General features: G+C 40.4%; 1 long non-coding RNA gene across 7 annotated transcripts in view; it reads right to left on the bottom strand.

Moving 5' to 3' along the window:
- The window catches only part of LOC309695669, an 80,700-nt gene that overhangs the window by 5,780 nt on the left and 47,653 nt on the right, over window positions 1-27,267 (bottom strand). Inside the window, exon 4 of one of the 7 annotated variants that reach the window (XR_014273200.1) lies at window positions 10,792-11,422. The exons of 2 other annotated variants lie outside the window; for them this stretch is intronic. This is a non-coding gene — a long non-coding RNA (uncharacterized lncRNA). Of the gene's footprint in view, window positions 1-10,791; window positions 11,423-11,449; window positions 11,800-16,520; window positions 16,541-23,176; window positions 23,286-24,814; window positions 25,369-27,267 lie in introns of those variants that run through there. 4 more of the 7 variants (XR_014273201.1, XR_014273202.1, XR_014273203.1 and 1 more) reach the window with 4 other exon arrangements.

Below are 27,267 nucleotides of genomic sequence, written 5' to 3'. Positions count from 1 at the left end.
CAGCTTTTAAAGATTCTGACCTGCTTAAATACATCACTTTTCCTCTCCCTTTGATCAGTAAGCTTTTCATTATTTAAACCTCTGTGCTGCTTTATAGTTTTGCCACTTCATCTGCTGCAAATATGCAATATATCTTCATTTAGAGTGGGTATCTATCCCTTCATCTAACGTACCCACATTTAATCCTCCCTCTTTTCGCTGCGTATAAGTGTGGTCAGAGACGTCTAAGTGCTCTCATTATGGGAAAAGTTTGCAAGAGGGGCAGAACTTGCTGCTGGGTCTCATCAGTGAGAAAGAGGGAAATGGCTTTTTGGTCTCTGAGGATTTGTATGCTGATTGCTCTTGCTCCATAAGCAGGCCTTTCTATTCCCATGAAAACTTGGCCAAGAAATGCAACGTGCTGCGTATGGCAGGAAGCGCTTTGACGAGATGTCTACTAAACTGGACAAGTTACTGCTTTGCTGTGAAATCCTAATCCAACCCAAAAAAAAGGATCTGAATTTCATCTTCCTATTACAACTTCTTTGGGGTTCAAACAAAAGTCTTGACTAGAAACTCTGTATGGAGAAATTCACCTATACCCATTATAACCCACTAAAAAGCCTTTTCTTGCAGCAGAAAGGTGTGTTCTTTTAAAAGCATCAAAAATGTAAATTTAATATTTTAATTCTGGATTAATGTATGACATAAAAATCCTGTTCGGATGTCGTTAAAGACCATTATTTTACAATTTCAGTCAATGGCTTGTTAGAAGTTTTTAATGGTGCTTTTAAGACTGCTATGTGGGGACATGCTCGCAATGTCAAGTATGGGATGTTACTATGTGCATTCTGGCAATAAAATGGATACATTTGATGTCTATTACCTTTCCAGGTGATTGGCTGTTTGCCGAGTTCCAAGCATTTTCTTGAATTGTGAACTTTTTTGTCTCTCCCATTGTTATCCAGAGTGGGTGTTCAAGAACAGTCTTTCAAGTTTTGCCAAGATTACTAAACAAACAAAGGATAGATGAAGCAGCCATACCAACAGCCTGGTACTTCTTCTTTGCATCACATAACCAATGAAGAAATATGAAAGATCACCCCACAACCACTGGCCCTCATGAGGACCTCCTGTTAGCAGTTAACCAGTGACAATACAGTAGCATAATAACATCACCAGCTCTGACACCCAGACAACATGGACAGAACTCGGCTCTGTAAATCCTATGGCACATTTTTAATCTAGCTGGGGTGGATTCAAATTGCCCAATTAAAATCTGCGGTCCTCTTTTAACCAGAACACTTAATAAGCAATCCGATTGTTCAGTCTGACGTCACTAGCCGTGTCTGGGTCTAAACTCCGCTGCAGGTCCATATATCAAACGATCACTGTGGCATTACTGAGAGTTGAAAAACTGTCTAAAGTCTTTCATCTTTAATAAAATGATCAGCGTTCTGCTCTACCAGGTGTAACAATTGAGTTTAACATCCAGGCATCCATGAAAACGGAATTTATGACATTTAACGGAGTTAGAAGTTAGCAGGGAGTTAGCTCGCTAGCTTCTATCTAAATACAATATAGCATGTCCTGGCTGCGGGGTTTTGGAAACAAATTCAAACGTACAGCTCTGTTATCACTTCCAGCATAAATGAAGACAGAAAACTAAACAGCAGTGACGTTTGTAGGGTTACTGAAGTTGGGCTAGCTGGTATATAATGATGTGCTACGTGACCGCTAGCGACACAGCTATGTTAGCATAATATAAACAAGCTAACTTTTTTTTCCACTCGATAAAAGTTAACGTGAGTGCTCTCGGTGGTCAGGAACAAATGTAATCGCATGGCAGGATGCTGTAAAAGGACCAAACTTCAGCCAGGAGAACAACTGAGATAATCTATCCACAATACGAGGTTAGTCATTCATATACTGCTGCATGGGCTGGGCTGTAGTTACATCCTAAGGTTTTAAAAACTGAGCTTAAATAAATGATTAGTGGTAATAAAAGCCGAGGGAGGTCAACAGGGATCACTGACTGTTTTAGGAGCTTTTTGAGATCAAATAGAAGAAAATACAAAACATTAAACATGTTAACAACACAAAAGCCATATTAAACGCAGACTACTTTAGACCCGGAAGTAGGATTCGTCGCGTCATCACTGAACAACCGGACAGTAAGCATTTGTAAACAACAACATATCAATTGTTTGAAAATGTGCAAATTTAAGACTTCCTTTGGGATTTATGGCAAATGTGTCATGAAGCTTGGTTGATTCAAGTAATGATCAACCAAACATGAAGCCTAAAAGAACAGACCATTGATCAGGGATGGATAACCTACCGTGCGATATATTATCATGCACAGAGTGCCCATATTCAAGCCCGCACTAATTTAAATTCTAAAGGGATTTTAGTTTGCCTCTTCCTGTCTCTAAAAGTAAACAAATTAGCCCTGTGGAGCCATGGGTGGGGTCAGAGGTCAGGCCTGACACGAAGGCAGGGTGTGACAGGCTTAGGCCACTTGGACTTCTCGCCCGAGGAACAGATGTTAGTGGCGGCAGTGTGATTATCACCACGGCGACCGAGGAACAGGAGCAGCGGCCCTTGGATGGATGCTGGTAATTACCCAGGCTCCCCTGGGAAGGCGATGACACGTGCCCGCCACTCCTGGAGATCACAGGGGCGTAATTAAAGCCGCAGTACCAGTTGTTAATAGGGCAGCCAGTAAAGGTAGCAGAGGATGAGGGGAAAGAGAAAGCAAGAGGAAGGGAAACGAGGGGGGTCTACTAGAGGATTGTCTCTCTTTTGTCCTTTATCTTGCTTGTTTTGCACACTGTGACCTTCCTGTATGGCATTGGATTCCACAAAAAACTGTTTATTACAATAAGGTTAAGAAAACCTCACCAAAAATATATGCTGAGCTTAATAAAAATTTCGCAATTTCGAGGTGAACAAAATGTTATTTTGTGTCCTGTTGACCAAAAGGAAAAATGGAATACATTCCAACACTTTGCAAGAATATTCAGCAAATTCACTTCTTTTTCAGAGTCACAAAAACAAACTTTGTGGCACAGAAAGAGCTATAGCTTCAGTCATGTTCAGCCAAAGAGAACAAAAAAAGGTTTACTGTACAACAAAATTGTCACAAAGTCACCCCAAGACCTCTGCTGGCATGCAGGAATCGCTTTAAGTGCAGCCGTAGTGTTTGCTAGTGACAGGTATGTTTTTGTCTTGCTTGGCAGCGTGTGATGCAGAGATTGCCCACGCAGAGCTCTTAAAAGCACCATACAAGACCCCAAGTGTCAGAGCACATCACCACAGCCTTTTAGAGCCACAAAACCCACTGACAGCACCAAAATGGCCTCTCTTGCTTTTTTTGTGCTCCAGTCGGCTTCTTATAAATGACCACATTCAACCCCTGTATGGCTCTTGACAGCCCTATGAATTCTTCTTCCAGAAAGGACTGGTTCCAAAAAATACACATTGCTTTGAGGGCGTGGGTTGGGGCATTCTGTAAGTGCGTTTAGACTTTGTGTGAACAACTTAAAGGGTTTTCATCTTGATAGTAAGTTCTTCTTTGGATGTCAAAGAGTTGAAAAATTGTTAAATTGGAAATTGTTAGGGCGGGGTGGGGGGGGGGGGGCAAGTGCAAAGTTGCCAAAACATTATGGCACACTCCTGAAACATCCAGTGGATGAAAACTGGATTTCAGTGCTCATAAATGACCTGATACAAATGAAATGTGTGATTCTAGGCAGCTTCTTTAATTAATTACTATCTTTGTGAAGTTATGCCTGTAGTTAACATGAAGACCTAATCATCTTTGCCTAACTTACCATCTCTGACCATTCAGAGAGCTCTCCACTGGCAGAACAAGGGGACTGTGGCGATAATATGTAAGTTTGCCAGTAAAGTCTGTCTTCCATAGCAGAGGGGAGTCCCAGAGAGAATTAGCCATGCTGAGCTCGACACAGAGTACCCCCACAGATAAATGGCAAGGTTCTGGCAGGACATATTTTTGGGATCAACTCACTGACCCCAAAAAAGTGATGTCTGCAAAATGGGCTCACCAGGGACAGGGGAAAAGAAGTAGCCATTTCTACACCTGTTAGAGCCAATGTCAGCCAATGAACCATGATCTTTCAATTACTGTCGTTTAGCTCAACTCAACTCAAAGAGAAGAGATCCACCAGGGATTGTTTGTCTAGCAAGAAGCTGCCAAATCATACATATAGCTTGCCAAGGCAAAGGTATGGATAAACCATCTTTATTCAAGCAAAATGAACAAATCCCTAAATATAATGTTCCAATCTTTATCCTAAATAGTTTTCATTTTCATTTTATTTTTCATTTTTTATTTAGACCACCACTGATGTTACAATGGAAACCCTTTCTCTTTTTCTCTTGCTGTATCTCTCTCTCCTCTCTTTTCTCTGCGGTAACATTCACACATCACACATTGCGAATGTCCACATGCTTTTTGTTTCATTGAGTGTGGTGTTGTCAGTGTTTCATGACTTATTCACTCATTTTGTCCCACGCAGAACATCAATATTTAATAGGGGATGGAAGCAAGTATTCCCTTGGCTTACTAAAAGATTCGGTGTGCATGCACAACAAAAGCACGCACAGTATGTGAATGCATATGTGAGTATGTTGTCTGCTGGGGCAAAACTGCTTATGTTCTCTGCTGTCTTCCTGTGGTGAAGAACAAATATTGTCTATGTTTTCTTCAGGATACAATATTTCAGTCTGTGGGAAGACAACACAAAAAGCATAAAAAGTAATAATCCAAATTTATATAAATTGGTAACTTTATTTGCTATTAGATGTGGATTTTGACACATTACATATCAACCAATTGGACCTCTTATTCAATTCAGGGTTGCATGGGGGATGAAGTCTATTCTAGCTGTCATAGAGGTGGGGTAAAAATGCAAGTTACATCTGGACCGGTTACCAGCCTATCACAGTAAACTAAGGGCAAAATCTAACCTCAATTATTAGACACTTATGTCACATTTCACATCCTGTGTTTTTTATTTCTTCATTTATTCAGAGGATTTGACACAGCTGCCCATTTCATTTTGGTGGCCAGACCACACAATACTGATTTTTCAAATTACCTGTTAACTAGAACAGTGTATCCACTTTGCTCTGTTTTCTTCCCCTTTGATCATGTATATGAAGGTGTGCCTCAGGGTTCCGTATTAGGGCCACTGCTCTATATGCAGGTTTTTGGTTAATTTTGGGGGGTATTTTAAAGGCATATTTATATATTGTTCATCCTCTTTTGTAGCATAACCCCTTGAGTTTGCTTTGATAGCTTTTCATCTATTTTAAGTTGACTTAAGTATTGTTAAATGAAGACTAATCCACACTAATTATATGGTTATTTTGAATCTTTCTGAGAAAAAAACTGCTCAGCATATATAAGTATTTAGGTATTATTACTGTGATAGACCCAGGAAATGCCTATTGCAAAATGGAAACAGAGGTTTTCTTTCCTGTACTTGAATATCAAAATAACTTCTAATTATTACTATTTTTATTTTTAGCAATGCCCTTAAATAGTGGTTATTTCAAGGAACACAAACAGAAACTAATATTTTAATTCCAAAATGATTGCTAACTAAAGAAATTGTGAAACTATAATTACTACATTGTCCACATCTCCTCAGACCTGACATGGGCTGCCCACATTCAGGTCCAGACCAAAAAGGCTAGGCAGCGCCTGTATCACCTACGACAACTGAGGAAGTTCAGGGTCTCTCCAAAGATCCTCAGGATTTTCTATACAGGCGCTGTGGAGAGCATCCTCACACAGAACATGACATCGTGGTTTGGGAACAGCTGTGTGAAGGACCAAAAAGCTCTCCAGAGAGTGATCCGTACAGCAGAACGCTGCTGCAGGATTGCTCTCCCCCCCGCTTCAGGACACCTACACCAGGAGATGCCGGACTAGAGCAGCGCAGATACTGAAGGACCCGTCCCATCCTGGCAACAAACTGTTCCAACTTCTGCAATCTGGTAGAAGGTTCCGCATCTTCCGGGCAAGGACAGAGAGACTCAAGAGGAGCTTCTATCCCCAAGCCATCCGGGCCCTAAACACACACACCCGCCCTCTCACATCATCTATAATTGACTGAGACAGGACTCTCTTCCAGACACTAAACCAAGGCACAATGTACATTTCAAATTCCTTTAATTTTAAATATGTTTATATTGTCTATCCTGTAAAATAGTCAGATGTCTATTCATATTAAAGTACAGAATTCACCTGCTTGCTGCTACTACTGCACATTCACCCAATGTATATACTATATATATATATATATATATATATATATATATATATATATATATATATATATATAATGTTCTTCCTCTAACCCCCCCCCCCCCCCCCCAAATTTTTGCACATGTCGAGGAGCGTGTCAGGCTACATTTCACTGTGTGTTATACTTGTATAACTATGCATGTGACAAATAAAGAACCTTGAACCTTGAACTAACCTGTCCTGTAACTGTGTATGTGAACACTTTTCAGCATGGGGACTCTTTTAAAATTCATATTATGTATATGAAACACCTATAAATAAATATTTACCTCCACTGGTTATCTTCCAGTACAAACTTTAAAAATTGAAAAGCAGAATTTTTAAAAATTTGATCCATCACTGGGTTTAGTGAGTCAAATCAGTGCGTAAAACCTCATCTATTCAAAGGCCAAGCGTGACGGCATTAACATACTATGTTACTTGATTAGCTACCGATCGGTAGAGTCCTACAGCTATATCAATTCCACAGTTAACACTCATCAAATCTAATCCAGGCTGGAAATCCCTGTGCAACTTGCTGTCATATACCATTGACAGGTTGCATCTAAACTGATTTGGCAACCTTTTGTCTTCCCTAATCTGGTCAAATCAATGGAAACATCCACCCTTGATCAGCATAGGGGGCTGGGATCAATATAAATATTGATCAATAAGTGGTACTGGATGCACTGGGAGGTCAGCCATTCCAAGTGGGGTCGAGGCTAATCAGTTTAAGTTACCCACAGGCAGAAAACGAGGGCTAAGCGAAGTTTAAGTAGTGACCTGGCCTGCAGAGAGGGTCCCTGGCTCCTTCTGTGTCATGAAAGCAGGAGAATGAGGGAGGATATATGAATCAAATGAAAAGACTTTAATGTAATATGTCAGATTATTTATGCATGGTGCCACTTTTACTCTCACCTGTGCTTAAATAGCTGTTGTCCCTGTCTGTATAAACCACCTAGATTACTTCTTTTAAAAAACAAAACATCAGCTTGTCAGATTCTAAAAACAGACAGCACTTTCATTAGTGTTTAGGTAACGCGGTTGTCACCCTGACAAAATCTAACGAACTTTTTATCTATTGGTGAAGCGCATATTAATTAGCTACCAAAACACTGAAGCTTTTATTTTCTAACCCATTCATCCATTTTCTATGACAACATAAGCTGGCTCCTTTGTTTGCTTTAGTTGACTACTTTGGCCTCTAGAGGGCTTTAGCCCTCACATTCTTCCTGCCTGATTATATTAGTAAAAGATTCATACTTAAAAGCACAACACTCGCATTTGGAGGAATCTGACACACATTTAAAACCTGATGTGTATAACAGAACACAGCGGCTATAGTCAGGCTAACAGATTAGATGTGGCACTGATGAATGAGACATGGCCATGGTGTCGACACACACAGAGACACACACAAGCCTTCGGGGGGGTAATTAACACAGGGTTAGTGACTCTAACTAAAACCTGTTCCTACACAACATGCTTTAGCAAATTCTATGAGCTTTATATTTGTCTTGAAGTGATTGTTTTACAATCACTCACCAAAAGTCACATGACATGAATAATAAAGTGCCATATTCTTTAGAGTTAAAACACAAAGACCTTATAAAAGAAAAAGAAAAAAAAAGATGCAGGGACCACGAGACAGACACAGAGGTATTAGTGAGGAGGAAAACAAGAGCATGGTGAGTTGTGCCAGAGCCAGGGCAATAAATGACCTTTTCAGAGAAAGCCCCTTACGCAGTCTTGGGCCAAGGTACACTTTTATTTATAGAAGGTATTTATAGAAGCGATTTTCCCGAGGTTATCCTGAGCAAAATGCCAGTTCTCATTACCAGCCGGGTCCTGCCTGTGCCTCATTTTACGGCTGGATGAGCCCAGGCAGCGGGGGACCCAGCATGCAGCCCAGGGTCACCTATTAAATCCTCATGTCCAAGAGAGCACCGTCATGCACTTCTTGTTCTACACTGGGTGGGGCTTTGGAGCAGCAAGAATAGAGTGAGTAAACGGGTGGCCAGGTGTGTGTACGCAGGTGTGTGTGCTTGCTATTGTGCAGAGAGTGATTTATTAAGGGAGTATGCCATTAGTACTTGAGTTTGCTGCTATGTACCTATTGCATTTTTTTTTAAGGTTCTGATGATTGCATTTGAAATCTGCCACATGTTTTTTTATGTTCAAAATGTGTCACGCTAACAAAACTAGTTAAATATATTTTAATTTAGTTGCACTGGTTCACAAAGGGTATCATATCTGTCTACAAAAAATTAATGAATTGCCAACAAGAAAACATTTATGCACGCATCTGTATCCATGAGCCTGATTCACTTCCTCTGCATTGTTTCTGAGTCTCCATGAGAGTGTATGTGAGTGTCAGTGTAAATGAATGTGTCTCTCATCAGAGCAGCTATAAGTCACCCTGGCGAAGCACTTCAGGCCCTTCTGGTGGGGCCTGGGAGCCTCAGCATGGGGTCATCACAGCTCTGGGGCATAGAGAGCATTGAATGTCAACTCAAAGACATGTACAGGTTCCAGAAAAAAGAAAAAGAAAAACTACACTGATGACAGTAAAGAACGAATGCCAAATTATATACTGTCAAAACAAAAAGTTGGAAGCTAACGATTAAGACTTATTGACCAATATACGGAAGGATGACACTGCCAACAAAACTACTTTCATATTTCTCAGTGTGCTTCTTTTTCATGTAAAATAAAACTACAAAATAGATGACACAGCAAAAGAAAAAAGAAAAAAAAGAAAGAAAATAGTTTAACACACCTGCACATTTTTCTTCTCATCTGTCTCTGAACGAGAGCAAAAGAGTGGGGAAGGTAGAGCCTGGACAGATACGGTATGGTACATGGACAATAGAAACCCTGGGGAATTGTGCAATATTCACAAAGAGCAGCATCAAAAGAATCTTCTGCCCCCACATTTTAGTCTTGAGGGATTTCAGTGCTGCAAGAGAATCAGATGTATAAATCAAATTACTTTAAAATTCAGATAGAAAAACGACCTGCTTACCTTAATGCGTATTTCCTAAGACATTCTGTACTTGGTGAAAATGTATTAATAATCTACACAATCTACTGAAGACAGCCCCCTCTTTACTTAGCAATAAATAAAGAAATCTGATACTTTATCGGTAGAATCATAAACAGTGTAGGTTTTCTATCAGCTGTATTTTCTCCTAGAAAATAAAAGTTATTCCCATTTTTCCAGATATTACAGTCCTCAGCCTCACACATGTGCTGCTTATTTGGTGCAGAGTTGTGAGGCTTTCAGGTGACACACCATTTCACTGGATCATGACAAGTTAAAGCAATGATGGCAATGTAGAGGACACACACAAAAACACTTGTTTTTTTGTTTTTTTTTACCATTATGATACCCAGAATTTTCGGTGGTCCCACTTTGTTAAAAAAAAGCCCCAAAAATACAAAAACTAAAATGCCATACAGGTAAGATCAAAGAAATTAGAATTACAAACATCATTTAATTTTATAAACAGTATTTTTATTTTTTTTATTTTTTTATTTGTTAGCTTATCCAACAATGTTGGAGTAGAAAAAAGGAAGTCAAGTAAAAAGATTGAGTTATTTTTACATACGCTTCGTGTGGGACCATACAATGAAATGTTTCACTCTGTAGACATCGCCTCTTGTATTAAAGCCTTGTGGAGGTTTGTGTGTAGGAGTGATCAAGTCACACAGATTCAGTCTGACAATGGGACCAACCTAGTCGGTGCAGAGAATGAGCTGCAAAAAGCTGAATCTCTGAATGGAACCAAAATAAGATTCAGAAAGCGATGCTTAAGTGAGGAGTTTGAAATTGCGTTTGAATCCTGCAGCTCTTGGCAAAGTTTGGGAAAGACTTTTGCTTTTATTGGATAGTGGAGCAGTGAAGATAGACAGGAAAGTGTGGAGAGAGAGAACGAGCGAGAGAGAGAGCGGTTGATGACATGCAGCAAAGGGCTTTGGGTCAGACTCAAACACAGCCTGCTGCACTCTGGCCATGTGGCCTGTGGTCACCTGGTCACCCACTGATGTAAAGTGCCAGCCAACTAAACAAACAGCTTTTAGTATGTTAATCTGCCAATAAGCTAAAAACAAACAAAAACAAAAAAAACCAAATAAAGGCTCTAAAGATTCATACTGTAATGCATAATTTACTTTCTGTAGTCATGGCAAGCTACCACTTACTTCTTACATAAAAATTCAATGTTTGATTCACTGTAATGTAAATGGTTGGTGATAGAAAATACTCCACTTTAGTGCCATAGGCTAACTCCCTGTTTATTCTTCAATAAAATTATCACATACCACCTAGCCAGAATTATAGATGACCCTATTATTTACTTTTGACTGCATTGGCAAGACCATCACCATTCTCAAAGTCACAGCTAATGAAAAAAGATAGTTATCAATCTATAGACTAAGTAATAAAGTTGTAGGAATTTCCATTATTGTGCTGAAAGATGTGTATAACTGAACGCTTATTTTTGGTACATAGTTTAATTTTATTTGAAAAAGGTTTTAAATTTATTCATTGGTGTTACCATGTTTGGAAGAGTGTACTGGTACCACTTTTTCAAAAATAAGGATGATGTGCAAAGCTTTAGTAACTACAGAGAAGACATATAAGACGTATCATGAGGCTATGGGAAAGAGTTGCTGAAGCTAAGTTAAGAACTGACGTGATGATCAGCAGGCAGCAGTATGGCTTCATGCCGAGAAAGAGCATTATGGATGTGATGCATGCTTTGGGAGATAGAGAAGTATAGACAAGGTCAAGAGTTGCACTCTGTTTTTGTGGATCAAGAGAAAGCATCTGATAGAGTGCCAAGAGAGGAACTGGTACTGCATAAAGAAGTCAGTAGGGTGGTGCAGGACATGTATGAGGATAGCAAGATACTGGCAGGAGTGAGAGACAGGTTCAAGATAGGGGTGGAATTACATCAGGGATTGACTGTGAGCCCCTTCTTTTTTGCAGTGGTGATGTACAGGTTGTCAGATGAGGTCAAACAGGATTCTCCATGGACTGTGTTGTTTGCAGATGACATTGTAGTCTGCAGTGAGAGTAGGAAGCCGGTGGAAGAGAGTCTGGAGAGGTGGAGGCATGCACTGGAGAAAAGAGGAATGAAAGTCAGTAGAGACAAGACAGATCACATATATGTGAATGAGATTAAGAAAGGTATAACAGTGAAGATGTTAAAGATTTCAGTTAGGAGTGACAAGGATGAATGAGATTAGAAACGAATACATCAGTGGGCCATCACAGGCTGGGCAATTTGTAGAGCAAGTTCGAGAGACAAATCTGAAATTGTTTAGACATGTGCAGAGGAGGGACAGTGTATTCGCTGGGCAAAGGATGTTGCATATGAAGCTACACTATCATACAGAAAGAAAACAGGAAGACCACAAAAAAGACATGCAAAGTCTGCTAGGGATAAGGTGAGACGGAGGCAGATGATCTGCTGCGGTGAGCCTAGTGGGACCATCTGAAAGAAAAAGAAGAAGCAACAATACCCTTGTTTCTTCTGTCCTAGCAAAGACATTGCCAAATGGTAATTACACACTTTCAGAAGTGTGGCATTGCACAGGGGGCACTGAAGAGCAAACATTAACACACACTTCACTCACACATTTACAGTTCTTGCTATCTTGTGTACCAAGTGAAAACTGCAGGAGGCACAAGAACACTTTTGAGTCCAGGAGACTCTTGAACTTGTTTAAAAAGGAAATGTATTGTGGAGGGGCCTTGAATTTGGACTTCACAGAGGAGTTGCTCCATATTATTGGTTTTCTCCCTGGACCCTTCAACATTAGAAATATAAGTACACACACACACACACACTCACTTTTGTAACTGTTACAGATGCTTGATGGGCAAGAATCAGTAAGTTTCAGAGTTGGTTTCAGGCCTCTCTTAGCCATTTTAATTCTTCTGGTCATTTTGCTTGTGTGATTGTGATTAGATGACTTGCACAGAAGGACAGAAGGAGAGAAAGAGTCTGGCCCTAAGCCAACCTATATTTCAAAGCTTTATACAGATTACAGTAGAAGATGTCTAATCTGTCAGTTGTCATTTCCTCCCACTGAGGAAGAAATCTGCCCGGATCAGATCTTATTTATTTCACATGGGGGGTGGAATTCAACCACACATTTGACATAATCTTTATCTTACTTCTTGGCCTCATCATCTCACTGGTAGGACTAGATTGGTGCTTGTCAGAGCTTGGCTGTTTTCCCATAGTTCTATAACCCCCCCAATGTCTGATTGGCTTTTAGGCTTTACTGTAGGGTTGTAATTCTTTCCATCCCACAAGGCTATACAACACTTAGCATGAATGGAACAGTTCCAGAGGAAAGATAGTTCATGTGAACTTGCCTTTGCCAGTTCTAATACTTGGAAGAAAGATTTTGCCATCCAACGTTTAAGCAAAAAAAATGAGAGCGAGGACATACTAGATTAAAGACTTGGTTGATACAAAATGTACTTTTATCTTACAAAATGGGAACTAGTTTCAATAGGTTTGCACCACAATTCAATAGTATGTTTGTTAACCCATTCACACACATGTCCATACAGTGTATCATCTACCACATTCACACACTCACATACCAAATGACATATCGGGGAACGTCTGGGGTTCAGCATCTTGCTTAAGGATGTGAAAAGGAGAAACTACGAAAGACTCACAAGCCTTTAATGCCCTATAACTCCAAAACTACAGCTATCCATTTTCTTGGCAAGGGCATTGTTTTTATTGGTGCTCAATCTAGTTCATCACTATCTTTATTTTATGCTAAAAACTTGACATAGATCCTTCACTGATTCATGAATAGTAGGTGTGATATAGCGATGAGTTATTGACCATATCTAAATACAACAGAACTAGAATTCAGTCTCAAGAGATGGAGCTTTTTTTCTCTGGCGTTTAGAATGAAGAAAAAGATAGCTATGCAAATTGAATCCCAGACACGTGGTCTGAGAGTATGGCTGCTGTGCTCTGACAATACATTATATTGACAAAGCATGACATCTTCATTCATATGATCCTTCCTGTGAGTCTCACAGAATTAGTTAAAATCTCATCAACCACCTCCATCATTTGGGTTTTTGACCATCAAGGACAGTCCCTGAAGGTGAGACCCACCTACCAGGATGTGCACCCAAATACCTTTCCATAGCCACATAATTCCAGGCATTCCCAGTGTTTGGAAGTGAGGGAGCAAGGTCTGTCCCCCAAGGCTGTTTGCCTGCCTGTCTGACATCATAGACTGTGGCATCTTCTGATCCGCCGGCGCAGAGAGACGATCTGACAGGCTTAATTTACAATGTCAGGCCTTTCAAAACCATTTCCCCCTCATGCTGACAGCAATCCTGCATTTATAAATTAGCAGAAACATTAACCTTTAGACTGATTATAACGTGTTCTGAGGGAGGCAAATTAACTTCCATTTGTTAATGTCAGATTTGGGGTTCAAATGGTACCGAAGAAAATGAAGTAAGGAGATTGAGAAGATAATGTGATGCACTACGTGTCCTAGAATGAAATGTTTTGTCAGCTTTTGATGATGAATATGATATTGTTTTTGAGGTAATGTGAAGCGTGTTGCAGATAGGTGAGGCTGGATAATTGCAGTCACGCTCCCATCCCATGCGGCACAAAGGTCTTATTGTTTTTAGAAAACACGCAAATCTTTTTTCATTTGACAAGATTTGACCTTATGCAACCTTAGACTGAAAATGCAGAAATTAAAAATAGAAAATGTGCAAGTTAAAGAAAGACTATAATTCTGCAGATGCGATCCACTTCACGGGAACAATGCCAAATTAGATAAATATGGAATCTTCTGTTCGTTATTAAAATGGTGCATTGCTGTTCAGTTACATCAGTGTAATTGCTAACTTGTGCCTATCAAACCCAGAAAAGTCTTCACACATTGGCATGTAACAGCTTGTCATGAGAAACTGTTGCAGTAATATTTGCGGCTATTACCCTAATTAGAGGAAAGCACACAGATGGTGTTGTTTCACAAACTCACAGACTGAGAATCAAAATGTCATCACTGCCAAAATTAGTGATGGTCTGAGAAAAAAAACGACATCGCTCTTTCTCACAGCCCAGTTTGCATTTTCAAAACTTCTTTCTTCTCTCCAAGTGAAGCTGACATTAAATGGCCTTTCTTCCATGATGAAAAAACAGGGTCTTTAGTGGTGAAACAATGGTACTTTGGTACCATATGCTGCATTTAAACGCTGTAAGACAGCTGTGAATCTGAGTGTTCCTGGATGTGGGCCAGCTCCCAGAAGAAGCCCTCACTGGTTGGAAAATGTTTCCAGTGAGAGCAGGAAGAAGCCACTTTTCATGGAGCAACTTCCAGATGCAGGACACAGAAGATGAGTGTCTCTGTGTGTCTGAAAATTTTTCCATGTGTGCTCCAGTAGTGTACCACATTGTAGAGCACTTCTACGTTGATATCTTTAACGAAGCAAGCAAAAGAGGTCCATTTTTTTGCAGGTGGATAATATAATTGATTTGATTTTACTCATTTACTTCACATTTTTTATTTTTTTTTGGCTGAAGCTTGTGAAATCTGATCTCTTTAAATGTTACTCGGCTTTGCCTATGCTTAAGTATCAATCACTTTTTAAAAACTTTTTTTTTTTTATCAAGAAAGTGCATTTTTCACCTTTCAGAGAAAACTGAAAAAGAATATCTTGTATTTCTGTTCAGCCACACAGGAGGGGGTAGGCAGTTATGCTGCTGTACTGTTTCTGACTCTGACTTTATTACTTACCCCCACAGAAACTGTCTGTCAATCAAATCATGCTCCTTCACAGACTAGCCAAAGGGTAGAGTGCTAGTGCACCTTCACAACAATGTTACATTGTTCACTACATATAGCATATCTACCACAGAGAGGCACAGAATTCAATAAGGAGACCATAAGGTAAGATGATCCCCTTTGTTAAAAAAAATGCTGAGGATTTTATATTGGTGAGGTGAGCTTTTATGTGATGCTTGAAAATGGTTATGATGAGGTGAGAAGTTTCCAATAACTGTATTTTGCCTTCAGCAGGGATTAAACTGAATCTATGCCCAATGCTGGAATCTCAGATTACAAATCCCGCCAAAGGGCTTTTCAACTCATCACTGTCATTCCAGAATAATCTCCTCACATAATACATGTTTTTCAGCGATTTTATGTCTTAAACATAAATACAAGGCCTTTTTTTACTAGACATTTTGCAGTGGCTTGTTCAATAGTTTGGGATTTGTGAGAGGACTTTGTGTGAGATATTATCAAGTTCTGACAATTCTCCTTATCTTGTTTGGAAGACATTTGTGTTTGTTTGTTAGACAACAAAAGGGAGGAATTGAGGCACTTCTACCACCTATGAGCAGAAGGTCTAATAAGTAATGCTGCAGGTAGATGGAGAATTAGAACTGAAAGAGAAAAAAAATGTGTGAAAGAAAGAGAATGGGATATTTTCACTGGGAAACAGGTTGACATCAGATTCACTCCTCAGAGCTTTAATAAAATGTGCTCAGTTAGCCCCTTCTCATTACTATACTATGAGTATTGACTTTGGCCTAGAGTCATGACCAGATAAAATGGTGTAAGGCCTTGTCCTAAGTGATTACTCTGAATTACAAATCTGTCTGCATGTAACCCAATACGACCTGTCTGCTGAGCAGTTTAACTGGCAAAGAACACTTCTTCTACACGTACATAAACACTTACAACTTGAACCCACTTACAAGGGGTGGCTATTTAAGAGCATGCATGGACACGAGGGCGTCATGTACACCTTAGGACACTGAAATACACACATCCTGTATACAAACAAAAACACACAAGTGGCTTGAGGAGAAAAGGGTTTATTCATCAGCTAATGATTGCATGAGCACATGAACACACACACACACTTTCTCTCTGCTATCTCACAGTCACACTCAGTCACCCAGTGTTGGTATAGTGTCTGGTCCTGACAGCTGAGTTTTAATTGGCCAGGGTGGTGCAGCATGGGCCGCTGTCATGCAGCTGGCAGTTTGAGGGGTTGTGGGACAGGCCCCACTGTGGGGGCTGTCAAACGGCCCATGGTCTCCACGGGAACCCCCACCGTGGGTGTCCCGCCTCATTTAGGAGCGTGCAGACAAAGCGCCAATTAAGAAGGGCTTTAAACAATCAAACAGAGTTCCTCAGGGCCCACAGACACTCCACAGGGCACTAAGAAAGACAGACAGACACACATTTCCACGGCTGATAGTGCACATACACACCAACATAGACAAAGATTTTTTTTTAAAAAAAAAAGGTAAAAATAGACTGATCATGACTTGATCTGAAGACATATTTAATGCTTGTTCACAGGACTGTGCAAGAGAACCTGTGCGCTGGCATTCCTCTGAGGTAAGCTTGAAATGAAATGGGGCTGACAACAAATTAATCGAATTAAACTGAGTATTAAAATAAAACGTAATAGTAGATGTGTTCTGCAGAAGGCCTCATAATAGTCCTTTTTCCTGCTTGTAGAATATTTTTTACATTTTCAAACCCAGTTCATAACTCCAAACAATTATTTTGGCAAGAGAAAACTTGCTCGAATCACAAAAGGACAAACTCTTGCATCTGGTTGTGTTTGTTTGCCTCCACGGAAGGAAGCATCACTGACTGATATTCCCCGCTAAACTGATGAACCCTGCATTTTTAAGAGCAAAACAGTGTCTTTAATGTATATCTCTGTCACTCCCCTCCTTTTGCCCCATCCTCTACTATGAGCTTCCATATGCCACTTCCATATGGCCCTGCACCCTCTCCTGACAAGCCTATGGCTAAAGCCCATCCATCATTCTAGGGAGTGCACTCACTTGTTATCAGCTCAGGCTGGCGCTGGGGAGTAGGTAACACAGATGAGAATGGGGTTGGGAAAAACAGAATTCAGGCAAAATGCCCGAGTCCCTCCTAAAACTATTTTGTCTCTGAACAGAGCATCTATTGGCTGCTGATATTTCATTTAGGATTTTTTTTTCCTGCCCCCTCTGGTGATTTGAAAGACAGATTTCAGAATTTGAGGATGAAGATGGAGAAGGAGATGTTGTGCTCCAACTGCTGCTTTCTCAAGCCTCAGTGTTCAGGGAGAATGGGACCATAATGCAAGTTGTCCTGGAGGGGGAGATACAGGCATGCAATCGAGCTGGAGCGCTACAGAACACTACACCATACTATGGTGGAGAAAAGAGCAGAGACATGGTCTGCACCTCAGTAAAATGAAGCGTATGCTTGCATATTCTTTAAAAAAAAAAGAGTTGATATTAAAAATAGATTACGGCTATATTATCGACAACAATAATAACAGCAGGAAGACGAAGAAAAAAAAGAACTAAAGGAATCTGAAAAAAATAGATCACCCTTCCTAAACTGTAGAAAAATAAACACTGTCCTTAAGACCAGATGCTGCCTGAATTCATGATGTTTATCAATGCTAGTATAAACATGGACCACAGACAGTTTACATTTCTATTAGAGAGAGCATGTTCTGCGCTCTCTCAGTATTAGAAGAAAAATATATTTTCAAGTGCAAGTGGGTAGAAATTGAAGCCTGTGTCTGCATCATATTTTAATTATAAAAACATTTCTGGAAAAAGACATCATAGCAAGAGTGGGATGTTTATGAAAAGCACAATATCCAACACACAAAACATTTCTGTATTTTTTACATGCGTGAGTAGTATTTTTATTTTTATTTTAAACATGAGTCAAGTGGGGCTATAAGTGTGCCTGATGCATATGTTCCAAATGAGAAAAAAAAAACATCTGGAAAGAAGATAAAGAAAAAGACATCTCAAGAATATGAGCACTGGTGGCCGCAGGTGTAATGACATTCAAACGCTGATAGAAATCAGCAAACACTCTGCAACATAAAAATGAAAAGCAGCTCTATATACAGGCAAACAGTGGAGGAAAAAAAATCTATCGTTCTATCCTCTGGTGACAAACAAGCACCTTGAAACTACAGAAAAGGTGTGGAAAACAAGGGAAAGGGTGAGGAAGACGATGCAGAGATAACAAAGATGACAAGGACGAGGTGGAAATGGAGGCATAGTGGCCATTATGTGGTATCAGTGGTGCCAGACATTCTATCTGGAGGACCACGTAGCCTCCATGTGCTTGTATGCCATGTATGTGGTCACACTAGTAGTCTGCAGGGTAGCAGGATGAGTAATTTTAAACCCCATTAACAATCACCATATTTATTTATGAGGCTGGGGTTGGCTTGGTATATATTGTTGCCCACACTTTCTTACTTACAATGAGTCCAGAGGACAGATGATCCTTGTCTGAGGCTTTCTCAAAGGAAGAGAAGCCTCACTTCCTTGTAGACACTGTGATAGCATGAATTATTGAGTGGGTGCAAGGAAAAGAAGGAACTTAAGTGTAATATGTGGCCTTGTTATTGGCTTCCACCTTTTGTAACCTTTCAGCTTTAATTAACATTGTGGGGATAACGTGGGGGCCGGTGTGGAGAGTGCAGGTTGGCAAGTAAGTAGATGCCTGACAATAGCAGTGTTAGCAATGCAAAAAGCATGTTTGTCTATGTGGGTGTCCACGAGGAGTAACGATGTTCTTTTGCTTTTATGTTTATAGGAAAATTGCTGTCAATAAACACACATCTGGGGATATTCTCTCCATATTTTCTGCACGTTCCTGTCACTACTTCATATCAATTATAGGGTCAAAAGGATCATGGATTAGCTCATGTTTTTATGACAAAGGATGGTTCTTATCCCAAACATGTTGTTGAAATACGCCTGTGCCAAATACCTCTGCATCAACCCGATCATAAAACAACAGCCTTATGCTCATCCTCTTCTGCTGTTAAGGTCAAAAACTTTCCCCAGTCAAACACTCTGTGCCTTATTCTGCCCATGTGTCTCCAACAACAAGTGCTCTCAATATGGTCACCTCTCTTCACGCTCCCTGGGTGGGACATTGTACCATCGCCCCCCGATAACTTCAAAAGAACCCATAGCATTGCGCATAACTGACAGTCGGGCAAAGAGGCGGCCTGATGTAAATAAACACGAAGGCATTTTACCATCAAAGAGGCTTAACTATTGTTGTGGTCAGTGTCATCTCACGTGTCATGTCGGATGATGTGAATGGAGTGCGTTGGTTGTTTTGATGTACAGTGGTGCTTTTTATGACCTCTTAAAGGATTGCGGAGAAGGGGGTGTGCGCTCAACCACACTGCTGAAACTCAGTCGATCAAAGTCAAGTGTCAAAACAGTTGGGTGATATGGTATCAGTGAGTGTTTCTCTCCTTAAAACCATAGAGAAAAGCTTTCGATATATTTTAGTGGACTTTTATTCCTGAGAACCACAGATAAACAACATACTTATATTTTTTAGCTGGTCCACTGAAGATGTTCAACTGTAAAACAAAGTGTGGTAATATAAAGTACTGAAAATACATGATAAAAGAAGCAAGAATAAAAACGCACTCACTTGGATCTCGAGTCAAAGTAGAGAAACTATAAGATATACACAAAACACATTCTACGGCATTCAAGTTCTGAAAGCACGGTCCGGGCTTCCTGCTTTAGGCTGTCATTCAAAGAGTTTGTATTGTAAGCAATTTTTCTTTTGCCCTCTTCCAGTTTTCTTTGTGCGCCACTGGCGACCATCATAAGAAAACACCTTTGTTTATGTTTTCTCTCGCGCAACCGCCTCTTCTCCCTTTTGCCCCGTTTCTTCAAAAGATGTGTCATCTTTTTTACGTGATAGATCTGGACCTGCAGGAAAGCCCTCCCTGTCCAGCTGTTTTGTTCTGCGGGCAAAGTCTGGGGAGAGTGATGGGGGGTCAACATGGGGGAGAGGGAAAGAGACAGAGGGGAAGTTAGAGCTGTGTTTGAAGGGCTTCTCCTTCTTAGCTCCTATCATGTTAGCCTGTGTGTGTATGGGAGGGAGAAGGAGAAAGAGAGAACCGGGGTCTGAATATTTCCACACGGCCCTCACAGCAAAGGCATTTCCATAGCAGGTGGTCTGGCTCAGCCGCCATCTGGAAGCCTCGATGGCCAGATAACCTTCGCTATTTACAAACCCCAAACTTTGTTTAGACAAACCCTCTAAAAGCTATGTGATGGCCAAAAGAAACTTCAGGCTTACTTTTGTTTTTAACCATTGAGACCTGGGAAAAGAGAAAGTCATGCTGAATTTCCCCAAGACACAAAGAACTGGGAATATGTAAATAAATAGTGAATTAGAATAAGATTCTGTAGATACCTCTCAGATGTCTTGCATACCAGAAATCAAAGCCCATAAAGTGGAAATTCATGGGGCTGCACATGAAGTAGTTTCTTATTATATCCCTGACAAAGAGTAAAAATAATCATTTAATTTACATGCTATTACATATCAGTCTTTCTCTTCCGTGATATGGGAAATGATCTGGCAGGGAAGTTAAACAAAGAAAAATCTGTCATTTTTAAGACGGTTTTCCTAAATCTGAATTTCCTTCTGTTCTATTTGCATGTCTTTCTTATTCTGAGACAACCTGGCAAGAATGCAACAGATCATTCCAAATTATGGTTAAAAAAATCTCCACCTCTAATTTCACTGCCAGATCTCCCTACGCAACAAATTATTTTCATAGACTACAGCAGGTGCAGAGCTGGTTCAGGAGTTTTGTTAAAAACTAGGTCATTTGCATTGTAGACAAACCTGAGTTCAACACTCTTTGAATTTAGTTTGCACATTTTTTCCCCCCATGCAGCACTCCTCCTTCCCAGTGATTGGGAGTGTAATACAGGCCGACTGCATTAAAGCCATTTCCGCTAAGTGAAATATGTGTCCCATCAGTGCGGCTCATTCATTATTTATCCGTTTTCTCACATCTGAAACAAACCTGGAAAAAAAACAAAGCTGTTTATGGCCCTGTGGGTTGGAGGAACACTCACTGATGTCATCCAGGGGATGTGCTGCATGCTGATTTATTCGGAATGTTATTAACCTTTCCCTCCCTGGAAGGTTTGCATCACTTCGAAGTAAGCAAGAAAGGTAGAATACTGAAAGAGGAAAAGTGAATCGAGGATTGGGTTGCTTCACATTGTTTGGGTCAATCTGGGCAAACCCTGTTTTTTCAAGTTCAAAGCAGATAGCATGTGGTTTTTCACTGTCCTGTGAGTAATTATGGATGGTAAAATAAAGTCACTATGATATTGTCATAACTGAGCAAGCAGCTGTGGATGATTTCCAGATGTCCTTTACGCACAAATGCATTTGCTACAGCAATAAAAATACTTTTGATTATATTTTCATTTTAAGAATAGCTGGAGCTATCATTGCAACTGGAACAAAGGCACATGAAAAGCCAGAGGAAGATCAGAGGGACATGATCAGAGGTCGGGATTCCAGGAAAATGGCATTATTGATAGAATTTTACTACGGGTAAGAGAAAGGGAGAGCTTGAGAGGGAGAGAAGGACTTCGGCTCTCAGTGTGCTCAGAATTTATCGCCTGATTGCAGGAGCAAGCAAGGAAATTAAGCGATAAGAAAATCAATTGAATACTCCTGGATCCATATAAATGTTCCTAATGTTCAAACTTCCCAGTAAAAAGCACAGAATGCAGCAGGAGAGGAGGGGTGGGGTGTGTGTGTGAGGGGGGGACTTGGGAGAAGTAAAGGGTTGCAAGAGAGGATGTGGGTGGGTGGGTGAGTGGGGAGGGGTCGAGGGGCGTGGAAGAGAAGGTCATCAATCACATCTGGGTGACACACAATGAAATCTGACCGCAGCCCAAGATGTTTTAATACGGCATCCATTAGAGCCCTCAAATAAATTGCAATTTGGAAAACAGAACATAATACCAGCCAAGTTTTCCTCATCCATCTTGCAGTGTGTCATGTAATGTAATTGCGTTGTTAATTTATCCAAGAATTTCCTTGGTACACCATTTCATCCGCATTGGTTAATTTCCCTGTAGAGTATATTTTCTCCCTTTCCCTCAGTCAGCCCTCCCCTCCTCTAGCTGTATAGCTAGCGGGGCAGAGTAATGTTTCTGCTTAGCATGGCATTAGTCGAAGGGCTAATCAAAGCACTGAAGTCTGTGACACTTTATCAATGCCTGGCTGTGCGCCGGCCAACCTTGCTGTAGTGCAGATCCAATCAGGCCTCCACTGCCTGTCATTATGTCTCTGTGACAGCAGGATCACTCAAAAATGCCCGTGGATTACATCAATATTATTGACAGAGTCTGGGGCATTTAAAGCTGGGCAGCAGCAGCAAATGCATAGCAGGGGGCTGACACTTCCTGTGTTTGGGCCGAGGCATTACGGCAAGCTTGGGGGACCGCGAGAGTGGGAGAGATGTATGAGCAGAGCCAGAGTAAATACAAAAATCAATGCAATGCCTAAAATGAATCAGAGGAATAAGACAAACAGATGGTATAATGACCCATTGTTAACTTTGATATGTAAAATTGCAACTTCCCAAGCAGATCTGCCATGCTTAAATGTGCCCTTCCCTTTATATTTTGAATAATTCCCAATAACAATGACAAGACAAGCACCTGGGTGGTTTAGCTGTCAGTGGTAATGGGCTAAAGACTTGTTAATGCAACAATAAAACCCTAGAAATTTTCTTCATTCCTAAAATGGTTCAATCTTGATAGGGGATTGGCACGTTTTGACTTCACTTGACAGATGCGTGTCATAATATCCACAGGTGTGGACCCATGTCTTAGTTAGAAGGATGCCGCGGATGGTGCACGGAGGGAGACTAATATAGGCCTTCTTGTGTCTGAGAAAAAACTTGAGTGTTTTCATACCTCCTGTCACCTGAGTGAGGGTCTTGAGGGGAAGGGGCTGGGAGGTGACAGCAGAAATTGCCCTGTGGGGGGAAAAGGACTGGTGGGAGTGGGATACCTTTGTCTCTCTCCTGGCAGAGTCCTGTATGTATATATCTCTCACATCAGACCTATAAGGGTAGACAGAGAGTAAGGAAGAGAGCACGAAGTCTGATATGATCAAAGGATGACAGGAGAGTTAGAGGAGGAGAGTCGACCAAAACAAAGGCTCATTCTAAAGTTCCCTGGTGCTGGGTTCCTTACTATCTGACAGAGAGGGAGAGACATGGACTCCACCCCTCAGGCAGAACTCATTTCTACTTGGACACATCACAGGCAACCCTTATTTGATTCATCTGCATATTTTACAGACAAGGAGCATTCACTCAGGTCCAAAGTATGCACATATGTTCTGAAGAATTGCAAAGTTCCATGAGTTCAGGAATTTAGACCGTACTTAGAACAAGTAGAAGTTCAGTTATGTACACCCATTCAAATGCTGTAAAGTGACCCATTTGAGTGTAGAGTCCCATTTTGAAGTGTCAGTTTGGCTCATCACCATCTGTTTTAGGTTTTTATTCATATTTTTAGAGTCAGAAATGCCTTAACCATAGGTGGCCGAGTGCCACATTGCTAGCTTACTTAGCAAAGTGCTTTGTATGAGTGCATCACAAAGACCCAGATACCTACTAAGTAGTGATAAGTTACATCAAAATAAAATGTTCATTAATTTCTTGGATGGTCTGTCAGTACATGTAACCACACTGCAAGCCATAAAAATTGCATGAAAACTTCTATAGAAGTGTTTGTAAGTTACTAATAATAATAGAGGGTCTGGCTCTTTCAAGATCCAGAGGTTGCTGCTTGTACAGTATATAAAAAATCTTTAGCAGCTATAGATGCATATAATTCTGTCAGGAGAATATTAAGAACAAAACAGGAGGTCAAGGAGGAAGGATTATTGGACTTGCATTAATCGGGTGGATATAAATAAATGCCAACTGCTCACTAGTTTAACACATTATTTAAATAACAAAAATATTTCAGTGAAACTGCATTTACTAACTAACTATGTGGAGGAGTATCGGGTACAAATTGTACCACTTCTTTCTAAAATGTTAAATAGAAATATCAAATAAACAGAATAAAACACTGAAGAAAGTATTACTTTACGACCAGTGGCTGCACAATCAGAAACATGCAAAGAGTGAGTGTGCAGCTGATCTGCTGATGTCTATTTAACTTGAAATTTAAATTCTGTTTCATAACTCACTTCATGGTTTAGCTGAGCTGTCTTCCCCATGTTCTACAAATATATCATTTATACTTCAGTGGTTTACACAGAGAAAGTCCCTATTTTCAGATAAATCAGTGAAATAATGACAAAACCTTGCATGCATGTTGAAAAATTGCAGCCCTCCAACCTTACAAACCTCAAAGCCAAGGCTGCAGAAAGACATATTTATTTTCATGGTTTTGAGACATATAATCTGATGTCATTGTGTGGATTTGGCTTAGCCGAACATATACATTAGAGAAATGGTTAGACTTTTGAAATCAGCACTGAAACACATGGAAGTTTTCCTTCAGAGGCCTACATCTCGGCAAGGAACTGCAATGTTTAGGCAGTAATCATTTGATTCAGTTTTGATTTTGCATTGAACTAATTTCTTCCGGAATTAGATTTTACACATTACTAGAGATCAAATACACATTATACTTTTAAACTGTCGCATCCGGAAGATTTAAAGGAAAACCAGAACACCAAACATCTGGTTTCACTGATTTAGAAGGTTGGATGATTTTCTTTAGGTTTTTTTCCCCCCTGTTTGCCAGCCCAGTATTGAACATCATCTTTCCTGAGGTGGAGAACTGTGAGAACTGAGACTTTTATATCCAGCTACAGCTCCGATCACTTTTTCTTCCACATTTTTCTTTATAAGAGTAAATGATGTCTCAGGAGGAAGAAGACAAGGAAGAGTTACTTGGCCCTCCAAATCCCACACTCTCATACGAAGCATACCATTAAGAGGTGTGGGGTCCTTAAAATCTGCTCTCTGTCTATTTCCTCTCACAGCCTATGTGGCTAAAGACGTCAGAGGGGCAAACAAACCCTTGTATGTCCGTTTCCATTCTGACAGGTAAAATAAAAAGTTGACAGCACTGAAATCAAGCTTGGCCCTGAGACAAGGTATCCTCCGCTGTTAGTCCAGTCTAGGGAAAGATGAGACATAAATTAGTAATAGTTCTTTTTGTGTCAACTAGACAATCACTCCTGGTTGTCGACCCATTGGTGTGTTTACAGAAAGCAAGTGAAACACATTCACCGTCAGTCTAAAACTTAACAATATGCTCAAAGTGGTTGGATGAGGAAGGAATCAATAAAACTTGCTCACTTATAAGGCACCAAGGTCAGTGGCAAACTTCACGTGTCTGTCCACTGTTACACTGCTACATCTACTTTCATTTGTCTTCTTCCTCAGTCTGTTAGGTAAAATAAATGTGTCATGGTCCTGGGCCATGTGGGCCCAGTATTCTTAGTTTTCATGTATTTTTGTATTTTGTTCTTTATTTAGGCCATGCTTCCTGGGTTGATCTGTTACGTTGTTCCTTATGTGTTTTCCCGTTGTGACTCTCACCCCCTGTGTGCCCCTCTGTGTATCTGAGCCCTCGTCTCTCCTTATGTTTTATTCCATGTTTCCCCAGCCCGTTATGTCTGTGTTTTCCCCGTGCTCTCTCTCCTCCTGTCTGAACCTCTGTGCACTTCCTGTTTACTTTGTGACTCTCACGCCTGTACATGTCATGTTCAGTTCACCCCGCCCTGTCTCGTTATGATTATCAGCGTCACCTGTGTTCCCCGTGTGTTCAAACTTTCCTCGTTTACCCTCTGTGTATTTCTGTCTGCGTCTCCCTCTGTTCGGCGTCGCGTTCTCCCTCATGCCGTGTGTGGTTCTCCCCGTGTCTTCCGGTATATGTTACTTTAGCTTTTCCCAGTTTAGTGTAGTTTTGCATTGCTTTTGTATCATCGTTATTGTTTATCACCTGTCAGCAATAAAGCTGCATTTTGAGTTTATCCCCCGTGTCTGTGAGTTTGCAATTTGGGTCCTCATCCTGCCTGCCACACGGCCGAATCATGACAAAATGGGTCTATGTTCTTCTTAAAAGAATACTTTATAGTTGGACTCGTATAAACTCAACAGTACATTTTGTTTCTCAGCTATCGACTGCTTCATAGATGGAGCTATTTGTAATGCAGCATCCGTGGTACATTTTGTTGGCCTTTTGCAGGCTTCATTTTTAACCATCAGGCTTTCATGACCCCTTAAATCTTTCTGTGGAATTCTACAGGCTGGTAAAATTGTTATGACCTCTTTATCTGTTTTATGGACTCCCTGGTCATTTCAGATGGGTAAAAATCAATGCCATTTTTGACCGAAATCAATTGAATTTACTGGTGGTAATTTGAACATGTAGCCGTGTGATACAACAGAATTGTGGACTAGAAGACCATTGATGGGGCGATTTCAGCCCAATCAATAAATACTATAGTTGAACTTTAGACTTTAGACCTTCTTTACCCTGAAGGTCCCTGTACTGAGAACAGAGACACAACTGCCACTAGCTTTTAAATGTTACCAAGTATGGACAATCAGTGCAAAGGCCATTTGATACTAACTTTGAACTGATTGTGGTGATTTGAAATCTTCAGAAATTTGAGAAAGAAGAACAAGGGCTTAAAACATTTTAAAGGAAAAGATGCTAAAAATAGCTACAACCTTAAAAATCTTCATTAAAAGAATACAATTATAAATATGTCTGAGCTTATATTTAATGATAGTTTGCTGAAAAAGTCATTTAATTTGGATGTACTGCTTCATAGAAGAAGGAATACAGCATCTTTTCTTTGACAAGACATCACTGATTGTTTTGTTGTGAACGCCACATCCTGGTAATCCCGCTCTACCTCTTGCCGTCACTGCACTGTCTAATGATGCACAGATTGACACAATAGCCCCTCCTCCTTTCCTTTCCCCCTCTCTGCCATCTGCATGAGAGATCCTAGCACACAGAACTGCTTCTGCATGTTCTCTTAAATGTGTCTTCCAGGCTGGG

This window comes from Aulonocara stuartgranti (assembly GCF_965226115.1).
Source record: "Aulonocara stuartgranti genome assembly, chromosome: 19".
NCBI classification, from domain to species: domain Eukaryota; kingdom Metazoa; phylum Chordata; class Actinopteri; order Cichliformes; family Cichlidae; genus Aulonocara; species Aulonocara stuartgranti.
This window is presented reverse-complemented; position numbering and strand designations above follow the sequence as displayed.